The following is a 7,295-nucleotide window of genomic DNA, read 5'->3' as shown; positions in this document are numbered from 1 at the left end:
CCAAATATTTGTGTATTATTGTAAACAAAAAGACAAATTAAGTCATATTTATGGATTTAATTAAGATATCAGGATGATCTAAGTATCATAATGTAGCTTTTAAAGCCAAGAATCTGAAAATGTCATTAAGTCATTTTGACCAAATTTGACCTAATCCTCATTTTGATATGTTGGGTCACATATATATAAATGAATAAATGAATAAATTATATATACACACATTTCCTTGTGTTGTTTTTACATTTCTCTGCCAACTGAGTAGATTAAAGATTAATGTTTAGTAGAAAATAAATAAACAAAGGCAAGTAGGAAAATATTTATCTGTGCCTTTATTTTTAAAGTGGAGGAGTTAAAGTATCTTGGGGTCTTGTTCACGAACGAGGGAAGAATGGAGCAAGAGATGGATCTCCCTTGGAGATAGGGTGAGAAGCTTAGTCATCTGGGAGGGACTCAGAGTAGAGCCGCTGCTCCTCCATGTCCAGAGGAGCCAGATGAGGTGGTTCATCTGCTTAGGATGCCTCCTGGACTCCTCCCTGGTGAGGTGTTCTGGGTACGTCCCACTGGGAGGAGGCCAAGAGGAAGACCCAGGACACGCTGGAGGGACTATGTTTCTCAGCTGGTCTGGGAACACCTTGGGATTCCCCCGGATGCGCTGGCCCAAGTGGCTGGGGAGAGGGAAGACTGGGTCTTTGCTTAGGCTGCTGCCCCCGAGACCTGAACCGTGTTTTATAAATCCACTCAACTATGACTCTACAAACGCTGTGTTGGTACAAGATTCATTCAAAATAACTAAAATGACCTGTTTGAGTTGATACTGGATGTAAACAGTAGAAAACCTCTGAGAAAATWAACAGAGAATTGAATTGTTCCTCTTGAATGTGAGGTCAGAGATATGAGACGGGCTTTTTCAAGGGAGCCAAATGGTTGCATGACTATGAACAGTATGTAAGGATGTAGGCTGTACCACGTGGCTTGTCAAGCGCAGTCCCCTTCCTTCCTGACTTCCTGTYACCCACATTCAACGGCTGCATTCCTCCCCTTTGTTCTTCTTTGTGTTAGTGGAGAAATGAAGGAGGAACACGTCTCTGCATCTGATAAGGAAAACATGAGGAAATCACAAGGAGGAAATGACTCTCAGTTGTCTGCGAAAACATTATTAATTTTAGGAAGTCATTGAAAAGATTTGGAATATTCTCAAATCTCTGCTGGGCAATAAGTAACCCCGTACCAGCCCAGCACCTGTCACAGTGGCCGTGTGCAACTCCAGAGCTGGTTAAGGTCCAACCCCTCTCAAAAAGATAGAWTCAAGTACCGAAGCTGTGCGTTCAGATGAGCTTGATTATTTCAAGTCTGTACCTGTCAACCCCACCCACAAGTCTGGACTCCCAACTGGAGAGGAAACCCGAACTGCCCCTGATAGACCCACAAGGCAAACCCATGKATACCATGGGTATAGACCTGGTCACCAGGAGGTCATTAACAAACCCCTCCCTCAGAGATGGTTTGAGTGGCTCTGGTAACACACGTCCAGGCAGGAAGCATTTAGCTCGTTTCCTCTTGTGTGTTGTTTGTTTTGCTTAAATGACTCATTGTATCATATTTCTCTCTCCCTCTCTTTTCTTCTTAATTTTTATTGTCAATGCGTTAAACATGAGTTGAAACTGTATCATGCTGTCTCTCCCCCCCCCCCCCCATTTCTTGAGAAAGTGTTCAGCCTCTCTGGGCGGTACACAATAATTTCCATTTGTGTGCTTGTGCGTTGTGCAGTGTGTCTGCAGGGAGGTTTGAGAAAGTGTCAGAACTGAAGAGATGAGTTTTGAAGAAGAGAGACCCTGAAGGAGATCAGACCGTGATTCCAGAGAAGGTTTCAGTTTCTTTCTGTCAGACTAACTGCACACCTTGTGAGTATTAACCTACTGAAACTAACACGTTTAAATCACTGTTAAACTTTTAGATATTAGCTTAGAATGATGTTTTGTGTTTATGCTTCTGTTTATTTTATGTCATTTTAAAAAATGTAGCCATTTTCCTCTTTTTACAAGCAGCAGCAGCAACATTAATCTTTCTGAAGAACTTGTCAGGTTATGCTAAGTTTTATCTGTGTGTRTGGCGTTTATTTCTCAAGTCTTAAYTCATGTTCAGACATGCATTTACTGGAGATTTTCCAAGCATTGTCTTTAAAAAAGCTGACTCCACACGTGCAATGCATTTGAAATAACACATAAAGTCTCTGTTAGGAAACGACTGTAAAAACAAAAATAGAATCGTGTTTAAAAGGTATGTAAACATGTCACAAAGGGACGTATTTAAGGAGATGGTTATCTTTTAATTAACTGTCTCACGTGTGTAACCAGTTGCACAAGTCTTTTAGAAGGTAACTCTGGTAGAAATACAAAAAGATCAACCTTAAAAGCTGAGCTGAAATGTTTTCACAATTTAAAATATACATTTTTTAACAACAGCTCCATTAGCACACAGACAAAAAACAGCAAGTGCAATAAATCAGAAGTGAAATGTACTTCGTTAGCCTCTGCTGTGACATTTAGATGTTTTCTAAAAAGGAAACTAGAGGATCCTGTAGATAAAACTCTAAATGCTGTTGCATCATTGGTTCACGTTTGACAGTAGATACTGTAATCACACTTCACTGGGTGTAGGCGGTAGGGTCTAAGATTGGATAAAATATGAATTATTAAAGTCATGACTATAATTACCTGGAGACACCTCTCCCTTTTATTTTTGAAAAGAAAAAAAACTGACAAATCAATGATTTGTTGTTCATCAGTCTCAATGTACGTTACCCTAAAAATGATTGAGTTCTTTGCATTAGATGAATCCCATGCACAAACAGATGTTGAATTACATTTGGTACACTCTTCATGAACCATTTATTTATAGATTAATATAATAACAAGCTATTGCAGATATGTAATGATAGAAAGAATGTTTCAGGGAAAAAAAATGAATGAGGTCATGACAGAAAATGACCAAATCAATAATAATACAGCAGCTCTAATGTAGCCATTTGATCCAGATAAGTTTTAAAGATGCAGAAATGGAAATGAGCAGAAAATTTTATATGAACATAAAACAAAACACATAAAATGATATTTTGAGGCAAAAAGGTTTTAAGGATGTTAATTTTAGGAGGGAAGTTCTACGCTGCATGATATTCAGATTGAGACTGGGRACAATTTTAATTAGTTTTACCAAAACTCATCAGAAGAGAGATGAATCTACTCTGAGCACTTTTCTGTCACAAGAAAAAATGTGTGTTTCGATCACCATTCGGTTTCCTGCTCTGTACCAGAGRGAGCTCAGCTGCTGAGGGGGATTGCTGCGTGTTGTTGCCCCTCAGRGAACGCCGTCACTTAGTGGCAGCCAGACACTTGATGACTGTGTGGGTTCTTGGTCCGGTCAGTCAGGACACTGGTGAAGCAGCTGGTGGTGCTCATGGCTGTGTAGTGGTCACCTCGAGGTGGAATAAACCGTCCCACCTGTCTTTGACCCTGGTCTCAGAAGACCTCCCTCAGAGAGACAAAACTCTGTTTCATTTAAACTCAATTTAAGCCACAATGTGTCTTATCAAACATAAAGAGATGTTTTCTTCTTTGTAACCAAGATAATAAACAAAATACTGATGCTCTTTATATTTTTTGATTTATATTTTCTTTGAACTAAAAGTTATCATTTTAAAAATTAACGTTACATAATGAAATGAATGACAACCTATTTTCTTGAATTATAATGTAGAAAAAGAAAAACGCACAAAAAGAATATTGTTCTAATGTTTCTTTATTTGTTTATGCAAATACGTGTTTAATCAACTGTTATTTGACTGTAAGGTGATTGTGTGTTTTTCTGTTTTATTTTTCAATTCAACTAAATTGATCACTATGGTTTAGTTCACTATGTTTTACTATGAAATATAAATGGTTATTTGTGCTTGGATCTTAGACAAATATCTTAAGTTTTATTTTGGTTTAAATAATTCACTTTAGTATTTCATTGACAACCTACGGTAGTTCCTTGTCATTTAGAATTAATTCTGCCAAAATACTGAGAATGGCACAGCCTGAACTGGATGTTTACCAGACGACTACAATTTCTTAGACTAAACTTCATTCTCCACCTGGTACTAACCACTAAACTCGAGGCCACGTCCGTTAGTAACCTTTCCTGTAGTACTAACTCCAGGACAAGCCTCTCAACAGACAGACACCATCTTTGTTTTAAACAAAGAGGAGCTGGTTTTTCCTCCTCAGGAAACCCAGCGTTCAGTGATAAGATCTAAGCTCATGTGCCAATGAGCAGATCTTTGTCACAGGCTCACGATACCACCAATCGTGACCAAAACAACCAGTTTTAAGACTCCACTGAGTTTTGTTTGAAAACTTCAGTGAGACATCTTTTATTTTGAAAGAGGACCCTATCAGTTTTGACTCTCCGTTCGAACTGGCAGACAACAGCAGACGCTGAAACATCAAACTACTTGAAGTGTTTCTGGGGAGTAAGCTGAACCTGATGGGAGCTCTTGCTGACCTGGCTGAGAACTTCCTCAACGCCTGACCTGACGGTGAAGTCGTCTAAAAGGTAGAGGCTTTTGATAAGCRTACCAGTGTCCAGCTTAATCAAGTGGGAGAGGCTTGTGCCTATCCTGGGTCCTCACATGTTGATAAAATAAAAAGTTAGGGTTAACCCTTCTTTCTCTCCATTTCTTAACCTCAACTTATGCCCTGTCAAAACCTTAAGAAAAGTGCCGCAAACGAAGGTTTATTTAAGACCTTGAGCCTGGAGTTTGTTGTTCCTGATAAAGTTGTCAAAGTAATGATAATTAACTCGAACATGTGTTAATTGTTGTTGTTTTCAACTCTGAAAATTTCATTATCCTCAGTAAGTTGTACTTTAGTGATTTATTCGATTCTGTAAATAAATGATTGTTTATTATTAGATCAACTAAAGTCACTGTCTCACGTTCACTTATTGTGTGGTTTCTCTCATATTTACACAGAGTTGTTCTTCCTTAAACAGAAGAACCCGTGAATTTCCTCATAATKTCTGTTATGAGAAGAGTRGGTTGTACCCCTATAGCTGCTCACAGGGGAGCCTGCGTCTCCGGGGGTTGGTTGGTCCCATCTTCTTGTTGAGCAAAGTGAGCTGAAGCAGAGTGTTGAGTTACAATTAGCGTACWTTTACTTTATAATGAAAATTCAAACCTGGGTCAGATCGGTTCTCTGACTTTATTATAAGTTCCGAAAGAACGAGATCACAGATACAAGCGGCTGAAATGAATGTCCTCTGCAGGGTGTCTGGGCTCTCCCTAGAGTGAGAAGCTCCATCATCAGGGAGTTACAGAGTAGAGCCGCTGCTCCTCCACATCGAGAGGACCCAGCTGAGGGGCCTCAGCATCTGGTTAGGATGCCTCCTGGACGCCTCCCTGGTGAGGTGTTCTGGGCACGTCCCACTGGGAGGAGACCCAGAGGAAGACCCAGGACACGCTGGAGGGACTATTTTTCTCAGCTGGCCTGGGAACACCTTGGGATTCCCCCAGAGGAGCTGGTCCAAGTGGCTGGGGAGAGGGAAGTCTGGATTTTTCTTCTTAGGCTGCTGCCCCCRCGACCCGATCCCRGATAAGTGGAAGAAAAAGGACAGACCTATTTTTTTTTTTTACTAAACTTTAAACTTTAACCTTAACTGAGGCAACACAAGCATGCAAAGTAGATCTGCACATGGTTCCTGCTCCTTCCTGTCTGTTGACCAATAGGAACGGAGCTGACCCAAGAAGCCCCGCCCACCTTATTTGCATAGTAAGACAGAAATGCATAAGCAAAATGATATGAAAACAGTGAATTAGAAGGAGAGGTCCAGCTTGTTCAGCTGGAAGATGAGGCTTGGAGGGGTGCAGGATGAGGAGGTGACGTGGAGGAGAAGACTAAGAGCGAGAGGACAAAAGAGGTATGTGCCTTGGTTTTAAAAGTTCTGGGAGGCGGGGCTTCTGTGTTAGTTAACCCAATCACAATATTATATGTCACAGAGAGGTGGTGACTTTAAAGTCCCTTTAACCAATGACTGTGCCAGGCCTCATCTTTCTAAACATAGACAAAGAAAATGGGCGTACCTATATTTAAAATGTCTTTGCATATTAATTARAGGTGGGATTTGATTTTAAAAACACGGTTTGCCTCAAATAACTAAGATAAGGAACTAAAACCATATTTAAAAAAAATACACCATTTATGAATACTGTATTTTAAGTTTTTCAAGACGAAACATACAAACAGTAGCTTAGCTGTTTAACCTTTTTGACCAATAGATAATAAAGAATAAGCCTATTTTATCAAAGAGAAAGTTGTTACAATCATTAAAGATCAAACATCCTGTTTTCTAATTTGCTAAAATAAAGGTAAACAAGAAAACATAAAGAAAACAGCTATTAAATCATGCAAAGAATAAACATCTTGGGTTAAATGTGAAACACGAACTGGTCGGCACACAAAATAAAATTTAAAAAGGAAAGTTTGTTGGTGACATGATTAAAATGAATATTCAGGTGGACTCAGATGCCCATCTTGAATCTGAAAGTAAAACATTGTAATTGCATTTCTTTTGCAGATATTTAACAGACATTTTGATACAGCAGAACGAAGTGTTTTTCTCATTTTTTTTTTAAGAAAGGCATGTTTTTGACCTCCTGGGGGGAGAAAACAGTCTTGAGAGAGTGTAGTTCTCAGAATGTTATTCACAGGAATAAACACTCTGACACTTTCAGGTCTGGTAAGGAGCCTGCGGTTTAGATTTAGAAGAAACAAAAGTGTACTTGGTGTCATCTCATGCCTGTGCTCTTTCATTGATACTGATCAGAAGAGGTTGCGGGGTTTGAGACCTGTTTTTTTTTTTTTTAATAACAGAGTTCCATTTGCTGTTTGGAAGAAGAAATGTTTTTTGTTCCTTTGGAAGGCAGAAGAGTTGGCAACTGTTCTGAGACCCAGCTCTGAGCRATTCTGATACAGAAGCGTTTATTTTGCTAATGTCACAAAAAAATTCAGCTCTTGACAACTAAATATAGCTGACGGAWGGTGGACCCTACATGGGTGTTTATTCTGAACAAAGCTCTCTGCACTTTAAATCGCTCAAAGTGACAGCAGAAGACAGGCAGAGATACAGAAATACTTTTTTTTATTCTGAGAAAATATAGCATGAAGGTATTTTATTCTTCCTGTTGACAATTTTAAAGACCTTATCAATAACAGCCCTTTTTCTGGAAAAAAGTCCTTCCATTTCAAATTTATATATAT

General features: G+C 39.2%; 1 protein-coding gene across 2 annotated transcripts in view; it reads left to right on the top strand.

Moving 5' to 3' along the window:
* The window catches only part of LOC106518821 (prostaglandin D2 receptor 2), a 22,059-nt gene that overhangs the window by 9,414 nt on the left and 5,350 nt on the right, over window positions 1-7,295 (top strand). Inside the window, exon 2 of one of the 2 annotated variants that reach the window (XM_014010242.1) lies at window positions 1,768-1,901. The exons of the other annotated variant lie outside the window; for it this stretch is intronic. The gene's annotated coding sequence lies outside the window, so the exon portion shown is untranslated. The remainder of the gene's footprint in view (window positions 1-1,767; window positions 1,902-7,295) is intronic. 2 annotated transcript variants of the gene reach the window in all.

This window comes from Austrofundulus limnaeus, unplaced genomic scaffold, assembly GCF_001266775.1.
Source record: "Austrofundulus limnaeus strain Quisiro unplaced genomic scaffold, Austrofundulus_limnaeus-1.0 Scaffold66, whole genome shotgun sequence".
Taxonomy (NCBI): domain Eukaryota; kingdom Metazoa; phylum Chordata; class Actinopteri; order Cyprinodontiformes; family Rivulidae; genus Austrofundulus; species Austrofundulus limnaeus.
Note: the sequence above shows the minus strand (reverse complement) of the source record. Positions and strands in the feature narration are given on the sequence as shown.